We start from the raw sequence: 15,766 nt of genomic DNA, 5'->3' as shown, positions 1-15,766 counted from the left end.
ACAAGAAATAACTGGTGGCCTATCTATACCACCAGGACACAGAGTTTACTAGGCTAGGCAAAACAAAACTGGAGAAAGGATACTCTTATTGGTAAGAAATGATATAGAGAAAGCCAAGAGAAATGAAGTAATGGGACAAATTTTCCCTGGTTAATTCTATTTGTTTCAGGGGAGTTGCACTAGAGATGAATTTGGCTTAATGTGAATAGAAAAGTTAAGAAGCAATTAACACAAGAAAAATTATTACAGGTGAGACACAAGCAAAAGCAAGGTAATTCTCAGGTCAGGACTAGCCTATGGTCCATTCTTATCTTGACCCATGAGCCCTTGAGCCTTAATAGCCCCTGATGGTTGGTCCAGTGGAATTGACGCTGCCGTTCACCAGAAGTCTGTGTCTTTGCAGCCGAGTTTTGGTTACCTTTTTCGATACCACCTCTATAGCAGGGAGTGGTTCCTGTGCTATCTGTCAGTATGTGGATGTGTGCATTGATTCAGTGAGCCTGGGTACGAGCCATTTTGTGGCTTGTTAAACTAGAATTCTGGAAACATTTATATTGGGCAGAAGAAAGAGCTCTGAGGAAGCCTGGTTGATATGGGATACTTTGCTGAGTTGTTTGGGAGCTCTAGCTGTGGCTACTCTGATGGGCCAGAGACATTAGAGTGGTGGCTAAGGGGAGCAGGTTGGCCAAGAGGCAAATTTCCTTTAAGCAAAATTTGTTTTAAGGAGAGGACAACAAAAACTGCAGGTTTTGCCTGGTGCTCTTTTTGTGTGTGAATGTTTTAAGGCAGCTTCTCTTGCTTTAAAGAGAGATCTATTTAAAATTTAGTCAGTTTAACAAAAACAAGTTAAAAGTTGTTTCAGCTACTCCACCTGCCCCAACTCTTAAAAAATGCTTTCCTCCCCACAATTTTTGGGTGAAAGACACACACTTCTAACAGGTGAAACTGACTACACTGAGGAAATAATGAAACTGATGACATGCAACGGTGCTGTCAAATACACAAAGTAAACAAATTGATAAAAAGAGCAAAATAATATCCCCCAATCTCTTGTATATACAGAAAGGACATATCTATACTAGGAAAAATGTGGATTTATCATGTATTAGCTGTTCCATGCTAGTGTAGATAAGGCAAGCTGTAGCTTTAATATGTTAGCTGGGCAAGAGAAACCCTAGTGGGCCACTAGTTAACACTACAATGTACTTTGCACTAGGATTTTATCATGTTAGTTAACACATGTTAAAAACACACCTTTTCATTAGTGCAAACATGGCCTAAGATATTTAAAATGAATGTGCTGTTTGCTTTTGAATGCAGTGGGTTAATCAGAAGTCTGCAGACGGGCTATAATGGGGTGGTGTTGGCCCCTGGTCTGTGAAAAATATGTGTTTTAATTTTATAGCCTCAAAATCAGTTTTACTTAGTAAAATTCTGAAGGATTTTCTCCACTTAATGAGTCAGCTGGGACAATTTGCAGACCCACTATCCAATTCATTTTCAAAGTTGTGCACATTTTTAATGGTGTAGCTCCCACTAAAATCAGAAACATGCCTTTTAATTCTAGAGGCTGCATTTGTAGCATTTCCATTACGCCGCTCCAGATACAGTCTGGCAATTATTTTGGAATAAATAATTTGATTGTGGATGGGAAAGTGAGATATTTCTGAATGGCTGGGCCTGAGGCTTACTGATGTGAAGTCCAACCTCAGATTAAACTGGAAAGTGGGTGTAAATGTAATGTACAAAATCTGGCCCAATGTCTTATCCTCTGAAATGCTCTCTGGCCACGTTTTCCATCAGAACTTTCAGAATTTAGATTGATGCTTGTTATACATTCTTCTTTGAATCACCTGATATGATGGGAATTTCAATTTCCCCTGCTAATTCCAACAAGGATTCATAGGCAAAAGATTCTTCACAGACCTGCTTAATTTCACCCAGCATTTCTGGGTTTTTTCACCTTTCTGCGTTTAAGAAAACCCTCTTGATTTGATTTCTGCTCTGTAGGTTGCTTCCTTGGATTTATCTTCTGTTGTTTGTAGTTTCACTGATCACTTTCTTATTACTTTTACACTTCCATCCATTTCAGTTTGTGCTCCTTTTTGAGTGATTTCTTATACCGCCCCTGCCACCTGCTCCAACCTGATGAATTGTCTGCTCAAACTGTTGATCTTGACCTGGCATCGTCTCTTCCACGGGATATAAATGATGCCACACAGATGTATAATGATGCCTTAATAAACATCCCAGGTATGGTTGCTCCTCTGCAGAAGTGCAGCGTTTGCAATTCAGAGTCACCATTGCAATGAAACTGAAGGCTCAGAGATTGGAACCGGGCTGGAGAAGCTCTGCTTTCCATGTACATTTAATGATCTTCGAAAATTCATAGGAATCTTCTTTCCCAAGCTCCAGCTTCCATTCTTGTATTTTATTTTATTTTATTAAGATCACAAAGAACAGCACAGGAAATCTCATAATTATTTTCCTTTATAATTTCTAAACAGCTTGTTTATATTTGGGTTTGTCTACTGGCCCCACAGTGGTAATAGATGGATTTAGTCTTCCAGAAGCTCTGCAGTTATTTGGTGGAGGCGAGATGCCCTCTGCTGCTTTACTTTTCCATGTCTAAAGCCCCAGTATGCTCTTGAATGTTTCAGGATTAGCTACAGTCTGAGGGATACTGAACTGGGTTTATACAGATACTATTTTGTCTCAATGCTGGATTGTAAAGAAAATAATTCTGCACTTCCATCCAGTATTTTAGAGTCTGAATTTTTGACCCATTGGTCCGCTTTGTGGATTCCTGCAAGCCTTAACTCCAGTTATTATGACTGAAATACATAGCATCTTTGCACTCAGCAATGTTCTATCATCCCCCAACCCAGCAGTGGTTATATGATGATACCTGTACTGAAGAAGTTGTCTCTGTCATTAAATGACCTTTCTGATTATTGGATTTTTTTTTCCATACCTCATATTTGTTGTTTCTTGCTGAGATGCAGGAAAAAGCGGAGCCTCTGCAGCTGCAGTCTCTTGGTTTTTTATGGTGCCCCATATGATGAATTTCAGTGCCCAGTTCAGGACAGGACAGGAGCACAACTCTGGGACTGCCTGTGATTCAGATTTGTAATGACTTTTGTCTTGACCCCCTGGCTCTAAATCCCCCTTTCACGCATTTCAAAGGACACAGCCCAATATTTTTATTTCAGTCATTGTTCACTTTTTCCTTTGAAATTCCCATTATTTTTAATAATATCGTAGATGCTTGGAAACCATATCTATTTCCCCTACCAGCTTTCCCATTTGGCAAGGGTCGATTTGTTTTGCCTGTGTTTCTTACGAAGCAAAATCAATCATACAAATCCTAGTATTGCTAATTATTAGTATTACAATTATTATTACGCTCCATGCTGGCCTTCATGTTTGCTGGCAGAAAGTAACACAACCCAGTGGATCGTGCCAGGCTCTGTGGAAGAAAGAAAATGGCAGCACCTGCAGCTTTGACTTGTGTCTGACCCTGTGGAAATGATTCATGGGGTTCAGTTCTGTTAAAGAGACAGTAATGGATTATTTCCCTCAAATCTGCAGGCCAGTGTGGCGCAAGTTATTGCTGACCACATCGGCATTAACATGTATGGACTCCCACTCTCTGCTCCCTCCTCCCCCTCTCCCTTCCCAAGTGCAGAGAGTCCTGGGGACTGCAGCTAACAAGGTAGCCCAAGGCAGCATGATTCCCATTGCAGTCATGCTGCCAGCGAATTACAAGGGGCTCTGGCAGAAGTCTAGAAGCACAGACATTCCCAGGGCACTCTGGAAATTGTCTTGAGATTCATGGGTTTCAGAATCCAAAATTGTGGCACTTCTAATGGGGGAGGGGTGTGAACCTACTCCTAAGGAAAGAATGAATAGGGTACTGCTCAAGTGGGGAGTTTCCCTTTTTCTGCTCTGTCAGGCTATAATTTTCCTCTAGGATTCAGAATGTATCCCTCCATATTTTTTCCTCTGTTTTATTTCTGAATTTGTTCATTTGTAATATTTTAAATTAACAAACACCTCGAACACACTTTTGGGGGGGGTGGCAAGTGTGGAGAAGAGTTTTAAGAGGGACCTGATCTTGTACCCATTGAAGAAAGCTTTGACACTGACGTGGCCTGATTCTGATCACCTTGCTCAGGTGTGACACAGTCTAACTATCCAGTGACTTCCAGGCAATGTAATCTAGACCTCAGGAGTTAAACCTATATGAACTGAGCCTATTTGATGGGCCTGAACCTGCAAGGTGCTGAGCTCGTCTAACATTCACTGACTCCTGTGGGAGGGGAACAAACTCAGTAGCCTGGCAGAGGCAACCAGCCCTGTACAGGATCAGGTCCTCTGAGTACTACCTCTATCTAGGAGAGAAAACTGAGTAACAAATTAACTCTGTGTGTTGGTGGGAGGGCGGGTGGGTGAGTGGGGGGTAAAATGAATCAAGTGTTTCAGCTCTGTATTAGAACACCTGGACACAAAGGGTGGAAAGGCTGTCACTCCGTGATGAAACTTCTTAAAAGCATCTTATAGACTCTGTTCTTTTCTATAATATGGATTGAATTCTGACTATTGTATGTGACTCAGGGAAAGACATTGTTCTTGTATAGACTGTATGTTTTGAGGGAGATGTTTTGACCTTTCTCATCTCTGGCCGGTGTTGCAAAGATGGAGTGATGTAGAACAGAGATTTTGTGACAGAGTAATAATAAGAAAGAATCTGACTGCCAGTTGCTCATTACAGGGGCTCTTCTAAATGCCAGCACCTTCTATGTTTGCCTTCAAACAACACTGAGTACCTAAATCACCATAGTAAACAGAGATAGAAAGAGACAGAAAGGTTAAAAGTGTTCTCATAATCTCTTGCTTTTCTTCCTAAACATGTTTGATAGCAATATTGTTTCTTAAAAACAATATGACCTCATTTGTAAAGCAATATTCATGCTAAGCTAGTCAGCTGTTAAATATGCCCAGCATTGTGCATTATGATGAAGCTAAACCAGAATTTCAATTATTTTCTGGACACATTTAAAATTATAATACTTTACCAGGTTAGTGTTATAGTTCATCCAAATTACTCACAAAGTATCATATCAATCTCTTGCAACTGCTTATTGCTTACATATCTGAGAAGTCAGTCGAAGTAAGACACTGGCCAGGGTAATGACCTTCATGCTGGCTTAGTGCTTTGATGGCTATGGTTGATCGTTAGATGGCTATGAGTGCATGGATATCTAATGGTCAAAAGTCAGCAGCTGCTGGCTGTAATATTTATTATGAATGAAACAGATTATTTGTTTGGACCACCATTTTCCACAATATGTTCCTGAAAGGAAAATAAAGGAGATACAACATTGGGAGTTCTGTACATTCTTCATCAACATCCCTTTTACACTCAGATCTTGGCATGGCATTACAAGTAAAACTTTTATATTATTTGCTGGATTGATTTAAACAAAACAAAGCAAACATACACATAAGACAAAGGAATTACATTTTAGCAGCTCCCTCACTTTCTACTTGCATATCTTGTCTAAAAAGATTTTAAACCTAAATTATCTCAGTCTCGATTCACCCAGCTATGGTTAATCAGCCCAGATTTATGAATATAAACAGTTAATGGCAACTGTTGTTTAAAGCAGATCTCACTGAAGCTGTTACTTAGCCAGCTATCCAAAGCGAAAATCAAAGGGCCAGTACCCTTCAGACAAATGTAATAATGTATTGATAAAGGCATGTTAGTGTTTTTCTTAAAAAAATAGGAACAGTATAATAACAGGTCATAATCATCAAGATATAGCGAGGAGCTTAATTTTATATAGTACCCAGATGGGTGAGAAGCTTGTGCTTTAATAAGAACACATAGACACTCTGCCTTTATCGCCACCAAATCATAAAGCTGAGCACACATAGAGCACTGTAGATTTTCAGAGTGCTTTACAAACATTATCTAATAAATCCTTAGAACATTCATGGGAGCTATTCACTTAGCATAATTTCCCCATTTTACAGGTGGAGAAATAGAGACACAGAGAAGTTAAGGGGTTGATCCAACGCTGATTGAAGTGGTTAGAGACGATGCTGGCAGACTTCAGTGAGCATTGGGTCTTGCCCAAGGCCACTCAAGAAGTCAGTAGAACAGCCAAGAATATAACACAGGAGATCTTGCCTCTTAGCCCCATACTCAGCTAACAATAATTCCTTCATATCAAAGTCAAAGTTACCTCATTTAGCTATGTCACTGCTGCTGAACCCAGGCTACCGCAACTTGCAGTTGAATTATTAATTGTTATTCTAATCAAAGATATCTGTTCCATAACCACTATATTAAGGCATACAGTCAATTAAGGGATGTCCTGAATAGGAACAAACAACACATCCTTAAGTGCTTTCTTGAATCAGGGCCTAAATTCTTTTTCATTCCATTGGGCTCATCACCATTCTTAGCCTAGTCCGTCTGCTTTGAACTGGAGGGAAGTGGCCAGACTTTTTTAAAAAATATAATAAAATAATAATTGTTAGCTTTTATATAGTGCTTTACATGTTCAAAGCACAGTCCAAGCATTAGCTAATGACAGAAATAGTAATTTGCCACAACAGAGGACCATATCTAAACACTTAAAAAAATGTGTGTAGACCGTCAGTACTTTTTTTTTTTTTTCCATGCTGAATATAGTAATACATAGGAATGTGATTGTAGGGATCTAATTTTAGAGTATACAATGTGCTTTCATATGCAGAAATCTTGACTCCGATCAGGGAAATCGCTGATCTGACACTGGATTATTGGACATAATTTTGCTGGCTTCGGGTTTGTCCCTGTAAATATTCTAAAACAGGGTCCAAGTAATTTGAAGTGAGTTGCACTAGATAATATTTATTCTATGTATGAGGTAAACCATAGATTCAGTAACAATGATTCAAAGTTGTGTGTTTTTTTAAAAAAGGTCAAAACACACAAGTGTTATAAACATCACTTTCAGCCTCTCTCTATTTGTAATTGAATTTAATATAAATGTATTTCATTAGTGGAGAGCAGTCTTCCTGGCCATACAATAGCAAACAAATTCTTCAGAAGCATCTTTAATTATTCATTTGGCTGTACTATATTTTATGTTACATTTCATAAATGTTAATCTTTATTATTGCCTTACCAGTAAGGAAAAAAAAAAGGAAAAGAAATACCTGTTATTAAATGACCTATCAGGCTGACATGGATAAATGTTGGTAGCTATTTAATTGTTTCCCATCTGCAGTTTTATACAGTTTCTATCAAACTGAAGGGTAATTTTTTTAGTAGCTGCTTATTTTAAATGTACAAAACCCTTGTGTGTAATTCCATTAGCTGCCCTACAGCATTGCAATCTACAGTTTCCCTGAGGCTGTTGTGAAATATTGATGAAATCCTTGCTTTTGTGGCTTCCTCTGATACACTAAACATTTGTCTGATGTTAGTTGAACTTGAATGGATCTGTTCAGAGCTATATCAGTAGTGACTTCAAAGGCTGCAAGGCTGTTACAGTTTTTTTTTACAAACTGAAGTTTCAAAGCCTTACCATGTGGTACTTTAAAAAAACAAAGTTCATATCAAATGAACCAAAGTGTTAGCAATACACTGGTAGGACTCATTACAATTTCAATTTATATAGATATATATTTTTGTGATTCTGATTGGTAACTTGTATCACTTAAAAAAATTTAGATCAGTATTTGAGAGGAAGGATGAAGAAGAACAAAAGAAAGGAAGAAAAAAAACTTGATTTGAAAGTTTGATTAAAAATGTGCTCCTCTGTAAATCTACAAAGCCGTTGCGTAGTTGCTAATAAAAAACAATAGGTCAGGAGGACAATGGGATAAGTAAAGAAAGACAATGAGAACCAGAGGTTTCAGCTTTACATTTTCTAGGTTAAATCTATTTACGTTGCCATATTGATTCACTTATGTTGCCTGGGTATGAGACTCAAATTCATTACAATACAGTCCTTTTCGTCATCTGGGACCAAGCCTCATTTTCCAAAATGGCCTCCATATTTGCACCCATTATTTTGTGCATACAAATCATACAGATATCTTACTACCTGATATGCATATAAAAAATTGGCCTCGATCCAGCTGTCACTGAAGTCAATGCCAGAACTTCCATGGACTTCAATGGTAACAGGATCAGGCCCATTTATTCATTCTATATCAGCTAATAGATATCAAGAATCTGGTATTTGCACTCACAAATGATTGCGAAGACAAAATTCTGTACTCTCAGAATTACATGCTTGCTCAGAATTTGCTAGGAGCCACACACACGGAGGAAAATATTGACTCAGGAATGTCAAATACCATCAGCTGTTTAAAAAAAATTATTAGCAAATTCCAGGGCTTTGAAGGAAACAAAGTGTTCTTAACCTTGTGTAAATCATTGTATTAATGGTGGATGCCTTCAGCTATGGAAACTGAGGAGCTGACCCTAAGCACAGTTACGTACACTTGTGAAACATAGCTGGTACCCGGAAACTCAGTAAGTCAGAACGACTGATCCCAGAACGGAGTTGGTGTGATTTAAATTATTCTTTCTCCTACCCTTTGACAGCTGACTATGTAAACAAGCTTGACCTAGTCCCTAGAGAAAATTATTCAGGAGAGAACTCTATTATGGCTCTGGTCCCCGTTATGGCTATTGGGTTTATTGTTTAAATGGAAAGCACTAGTCCCTCTTCCCTCTCTCTTTTCAGTTGTCCTTTTGTTATTGTTTCCTATTTTATTGTTGGCTTTGAGGGTTTAAGGGTTTTGTGGCTGGAAACCCAATTCACAGCATATATACTTCTAACCTATGTGATGGACTCATGACTATGTTCAATGGAATGCACAGAGGGCATGATCCTGTATTCCTCATCCCGCTGAAAGCCCTACTGAAGTCAACGGGAGCAGCCAGGAATAGGATCTGTTCAGTAAATCTTATAACAAAACTTTATTTTTAGAACAGAGGATTAACATCCAAAATTATTTAATTTCATCACCATGTGCAAATAACAGCTATGCTTCTAGGAAGTTGCCTTGCCATGTTAAAACTCATTCATGGCAAATGCCACTTCAAGAGGGGCTGGCACGCTGCAATACAAAGTGCCCTGATCTGCAATGTTTGGAAGTCATACCATCTGCTTCTTCCCAGGGCCACAAAGCTCTCTCCCTGAGATGAGCATTCAATGGAAACTGATTCATAGATTCATAGATTCTAGGACTGGAAGGGACCTTGAGAGGTCATCGAGGCCAGTCCCCTGCCCGCATGGCAGGACCAAATACTGTCTAGACCATCCCTGATAGACATTTATCTAACCTACTCTTAAATATCTCCAGAGATGGAGATTCCACAACCTCCCTAGGCAATTTATTCCAGTGTTTAACCACCCTGACAGTTAGGAACTTTTTCCTAATGTCCAACCTAGACCTCCCTTGCTGCAGTTTAAGCCCATTGCTTCTTGTTCTATCCTTAGAGGCTAAGGGGAACAAGTTTTCTCCCTCCTCCTTATGACACCCTTTTAGATACCTGAAACGTGCTATCATGTCCCCTCTCAGTCTTCTCTTTTCCAAACTAAACAAACCCAATTCTTTCAGCCTTCCTTCATAGGTCATGTTCTCAAGATCTTTAATCATTCTTGTTGCTCTTCTCTGGACCCTCTCCAATTTCTTCACAACTTTCTTGAAATGTGGTGCCCAGAACTGGACACAATACTCCAGCTGAAGCCTAACCAGAGCAGAGTATAGTGGAAGAATGACTTCTCGTGTCTTGCTCACAACACACCTGTTACTACATCCCAGAATCATGTTTGCTTTTTTTGCAACAGCATCACACTGTTGACTCATATTTAGCTTGTGGTCCACTATAACTCCTAGATCCCTTTCTGCCCTACTCCTTCCTAGACAGTCTCTTCCCATTCTGTATGTGTGAAACTGATTTTTCCTTCATGGATGTGGACCTTGTGGTGTTTACTGGGCCCTCTATCCCCATCCTGTTGCTTTTATCCTGTGAAACGATATGGCTCTTAACTTGACACATTACCAGATTATGACTATATTTGAATGTAAGGGTCTGAGAACAAGTTCCTTCCACAATCCATAGTGTTGTGGTTGGGATTAAGGGACATCTCTGAGGTTGGCTCTGTAATAGTGGGAATGTCTTGTCTGTCCTGCTGCCCTGGCTGAACTCAGAGTAGAATTTGGCCCTCAATAGACAATTATGAGATGACCAGAAAATGCTATTTACATGCTCTTTGTGGTTCTCCGCCATGGTGTAACCTGCTGCAGATTCCTGGAGAAAGTAGAACTTCCAAGCAACAGTAAATTATGTGTGAGATAACAATATAATTTCCGAGTGCTGGGGATAGAGGAAAGTTATTGGATGGAATGAAATTATGCAAATGAAAGTGGACTATTAAGAAAAATCTCCTATTTGTGACTGTGAGGTCTATTAGACTATCACTAGAGAGGGGGTAGAAGCCCCATCACTGAGCCATTTAAAACTGAGTTGGGAACCACTGGTAAATACTGTTTATGGGAAATTTGCTAACAATTCCCACATGTCCAGCATTGTTTGCTGGTCCCTCAGGGCAGAGCCAGTCCATTCAGTATTTCCTCGAGATTCTGAGAACATGTAAAATGTCTCCGCAGGATTCTAGAGTAAAAGACCATAGGAAACAATCCTGCACTATAAAGGGGGTTGGACTAGAGAACTTAGGAGGTTTTTTCCATTTCCAATTCTTATGGTTCTGTTATAGGCAAAGGGCTATCACTCCCTTTACGGAAAAGTGCTGAAGAATTTACTAGAGAAAGGTTATCATCCTATATGTTTTCTGATCATTCTATGACATTTAATAAAAAGTTATACACCCCTGGTATAGAATTGTGTACGATGGTCTAAACAAACCCCCAAAACTGTATCACTCCCTATCAGATCACAAATTCCATACACTTTGATTACATTTCTATAGAACCCCATTGGTTTCAATCCTATTAAATTCCAAAAGGTTTTTACTGCAGGGTCTATCCAGTAGAGTAAGGATAGGGTTTTCTGCCAGTGCCAATTTATCTTTTCAGTTGTTTTGCAAACTGGGATGAATCTGCAGCCATGAACTTAGAAAGAGCCAGGTTAGGATTTGTCTTTGGATAGCTAATGTAGTTAGACATTTTTGAGAAAAAGCAATGAGAAGTGGTCATTATCCATTATCTGCATGAAATATTTCAGAGAAAGAAACTGCTGTTGCCAAAATGAAAAGATGTTTGAGTTCAAGCCAGACAAGAAGGAAACAAGATCACCTTATAGCACTGTGAGATCTCTGTACTAATGATGTTATTTCAAGTGAAATTGGAATATATGTATGAAAAAGTACAGATGGTGTATGGGTTTTAGGTGGATTAACAACATTGTTCTGGACAATGATTCACTGTCCCTTTTCTTGGCAAAAAAAAAATTTTCCAGTCTTGGAAAGAAACATGTATATATTTAAGAAATGTTTCTGTATGTGGAAAAAGAGAGCAAATTTGATTGAAAATAGTATTCTCTGGTAGAAAAATTAACAGTAAAAATTCAATATAATTTAAATCTGTATATATGTTCAAACCCTACTGGTCCAAGTTCAGAGGTGATGTATAATGTGACCCAAGTTACATGTTAGTGAGTGGGTGTAAGGGACTTAAATTCAGCAGAATTAACTAAGTGTAAATTTGGCCCAGTGTTGGCTGTACTATAAGGATCAAAGTTTCAAGATAGTTGTATGTGGGTTTTTGGGGCTACAACAATGCATGTTAATTTTTGCAGGTGCACTAACAGTGCCCATTTCTCTAATATTGGTCCTTTGTATGATGCTAGCATCTACACTGAAAGTGGCTATTGGACACTACATGTGGAGTATATTTGTTGATTTTAAGGGTATCAGTTTGTAAATAGAGAAGGACAAACCTGTTTAAACGGACAGCCTTGCACAAATCTTCATCCAAAGGTCAAAGTAAACCCAAACCATTTTATTTTATTTGGAGAATCAAAAAGTGCATTTTTCTTTCTTCCCTCTTTCTCCCCCCACCCCTCATCCTTTTCATGGTTTTCACAAAGCCTTTGCACTTCCAGGGTCCAGCCAGAAGTGCAAGTGCCAAAATGACACTAGACTGAGGGCTTGTCTAAATGGGAAAATTATTCTATTTTATCTATGCCAGTATAACTCCCCCATGTGGACACTCTGTTCTGGAATAAAAGTGTCTTTATTCTGGAATAATTACTCTGCTTTCAAAGAAATACTATCGATCTAAAAAACCCCAAAACAAACAAAACACAGTGCTGTTTTCTACACCCCTTTTAGCCAGGCTGCTTTAGTTACTATAAATCCAACTGTATAGGATTCAAATGGAGAAGAAAAAATTAGAGCAATAAAAGTTTAGAAATTTCTCACAATTACCTAAATCACCTTTTCTACCCATAACAATGTCATAATTTTTAAGATCCAATATCTTGGGATCTACCAGGACTAAAAGGAAATGCTACTTTTCCACTTGGGAAGCCCGGAGTCACCTCCATCCATAATTATAAAGTTTCTGTTTTTACTCTGCACTGCAAGATAGTGGACTTTAACCTTGCACTAGTTCAGGATTGTATATTGCCCATTTTACATCTTCGATGTGACTAATTTAACTTTGGTGCTGGTTTAATTATGGTGGAGTAATTTCACTGCTGGGAGGGAAGAAGGAATGTTTATCTAGCAGGCAGATAAAGGACAGCTGGTTGAACTTCTCAGAAGTTTAGAATATTAGCATAAGTCCACGGAAAAAAGAATAGTGGGAAGAGTGAAGGTGAAGTAAGCAACAGTTCCTGGTAAATACAGTTTATCACATGGTTCTTCAGTTTACTACATGTATATCACCACTGTGTGTGTGAGAGTAAAATAATTATGTGTGAATGTGTTTAGTAGTGAAGTCCACTTAAGTAAATATGGTAGAAAGAGAATCAAAATATCTTTCTAAAACATCGTGACTGTTGCTTCTGTTAAATAAGCATTTAAATGAATTAATCTGCTTTGTATCAGTTTATGCAAAGCTTTATATATGGTGAAACCTTACTAAAATAATCATTGGTAGATGAATACGCATTCATTATACACCCAGGCTGCCTGCATTCAAGAGGCCTTCACTATCTACACGAAATGCCCACAGCAAATGAAATCATTTAAGCAAAGTGAATGGTTTAAATGTATAATATTAAGCTGTGTTTTTAAAGCTGCCCAGAATCCTTAACCATTATTAAAAATGGACTTGACTGATGCTTTTGTGAATTTTTGATGGTGCCTTCTCATAAGTTACCATATTGTTTTCATTAGATTGTCTGTGTATTATGCAGACAAAGAAAGAAAGAAAAAGGAAAAGGAAAAAAGAGGACTTCTCAGGACGAGTTATTCTTCTGTAAAGGTTATAGTAAACATGTCAAGGCCTAATTAAGCAGCAAATTTTAGCTGTATTGTGCGGGGATGGGAGGTGCAGCTGTTTGGTAGTTTTGCTTCTCCTAGTAAATCTATGTAGAAGGACAGATAATATTGTGAAAGAACGAGTACAGTACTTACCTTCCAAAGAAAAAATTCCCTTTTTCATGAAAAATGGGGTTAATGGTATTCAACTAGTTCATATAAAAAGGAGGAATCAACTCAACTCCAACCTGGAACTGTGAACTCAGTGGCTAAGTGCATTTCTTCTGATTCCTTCATTCACGTCCCTCTTTATTTTTGTTTTGCTCATTACAATATGCATGGCACTGTGATACACATTGGCAGGAGTCCAATGTTGCTACCTAAACTATACAGTATCTCTGACACCAGAAGAACAATGTCAGCCCTGCTCATCAGTTCATGCTGGTTGTTTAACAAGGTTACTATTCATGATGTGTAGTAGCGCTCGCCTCCCTGCACACATTCATAAGGGAGGTCATGACGAACATCATCTAGTTACTAGAGGACAGGGCTAGGAGTTGAAACACCTGGATTCGAATCCCAGATCTGCGTTTGACTTGCTGCCTGTCCCTGAACAAATCAATTAACCTGCCGGTGCCTCAGTTTACCCATCTGCAAATGGGGTAATAATATATTCTGTTCCTCACAGAGACATTGAGAGGCTTATTTATTTAATGTTTGACAAGCATTTTGTAATCCTTAGTTGAAGGCACCCATTCACATGCACAGTATTATCATTATGATATGTAGTATTGTTGTTTTATCACATTATACATGGCACACCTTCATTCATTCATAGTTACTGCTGTTATCTTTACCACCGTTTGAGAAGCTCTCTAGTATCACATCCCCACACAATCAGCCAAAGAGAGCTAGAAGAATGATGTAATCAGTATTCTTCCTAGAATTTAGCGAATAATTGGCAACAAAGAATGTATCCAATGAATTTAGCCTCTTTTTCTATTCATGGAATATCCATGAGTAGATCAGAGCTTCTTCTAACTTACTTGTAATTCAGGTTTATTCAGCAAACTGTTTTTTAATATTTTTCCTCTATGGATTGATTGCAAACATTTCTTTGTTACTGTAAGATATTCAGTGTGTGATTCTGAATCTCAGCTGTGTTGTTCAACTTTGATTGGTAGAGCAGGTTGAAACATTGAATTAAATTGAAATTTCTGAAAAATAGTTTACAGAAAGTTTTGTCTATATTTTTGTCAACATTTTGAATCTTTCCGAATTTTCTGACTAGCTCTATTGATTGATCAAAGTGGCATCATTTATGTAGTAATGCCAGTGTCAGGTGTTCAGAAATCATGGGTGAGGGCCCCCTAAAAGCCATGAGATTGGCTTAAAAGTCATGGGATTTTAAATATATAATAAATATTGGCTCTTTTCATTTGCCTTTCAGTTTTTGAGCCTTTAAGAATCATGTTTTTCAAACTTTTCTCAACCATCATGAGGACTAAATCTTTTTTTTAACTACAGCTTTGATTATTACATAATCACATGATTCCATGAGTTGGTCGCTAAGAGAAACACCAAATATCACAAGGCTCACAGTGAAATCATTCCAGTTGGCAACATTGTTTGTGTTTCCTGATTGAATGAGCAGAGGAGTGTGTTATGCATGAAGGCTTGTGCCTGTGAATTTAAAGATTGGTTTTCTTGAACGTTTGTATCAGTAAAAGTTGATTGTTTGAATTTCCAGTTACAGGGTAAACAGCAGGGGTATGAGTACTGCCAAAGCAGATTAATTAAAAATGTAGGGTGGCTATTAATAGGAAAATGTTTGTAGTACTCCTTTCCTCCTAGATTCTCTCCCCATTGAGTCCAAGGATGAAATCCTGGCATTGTTGAGTCAAGGGGAGTTTTGCCATTGATTTCAGTGGGGCCAGAGTTTCTCCCTAAGCCTGATTCTCCTTTCCCTTGCATCAATTTCATACCAGTTTAGCTCCATTTACTTCAGCGGAATTAGTCCTGATTTAGTGCCACAAGAAAAAATAACTGAATTCCTTAATTAATTTTAAAATTTGTAGCTCTACCAATATCAAGTTTCTCTTATTAATTAAAATAGTTCATTTGTCAAATAAAACCACTCTGGACTTGCATTAGTTTTTTAGTTTTATAGTTAATATCAGTCTATGTCAGCCATATCCTAGAATATCCTTCCATAGCTTACTGAGGCCTTGGCTACACCAGCGCTGTACAGCGCAGCAACTTGCTGCGCTCAGGGGTGTGAAAACGCCCCCCCCCTCCCC

The 15,766-nt window shown here is 38.4% G+C and overlaps 1 protein-coding gene across 1 annotated transcript in view; it reads left to right on the top strand.

Annotated features, from left to right (window-relative positions):
* TSHZ2 (teashirt zinc finger homeobox 2) overlaps positions 1-15,766 on the top strand; it is a 262,545-nt gene that overhangs the window by 137,820 nt on the left and 108,959 nt on the right. The window lies entirely within an intron of this gene.

Source organism: Trachemys scripta, chromosome 12 (genome assembly GCF_013100865.1).
Source record: "Trachemys scripta elegans isolate TJP31775 chromosome 12, CAS_Tse_1.0, whole genome shotgun sequence".
Taxonomy (NCBI): Eukaryota; Metazoa; Chordata; order Testudines; family Emydidae; genus Trachemys; species Trachemys scripta.
The sequence above is the reverse complement of the archived record's forward strand: the minus strand, read 5'-3'. Positions and strand labels throughout refer to the sequence as shown.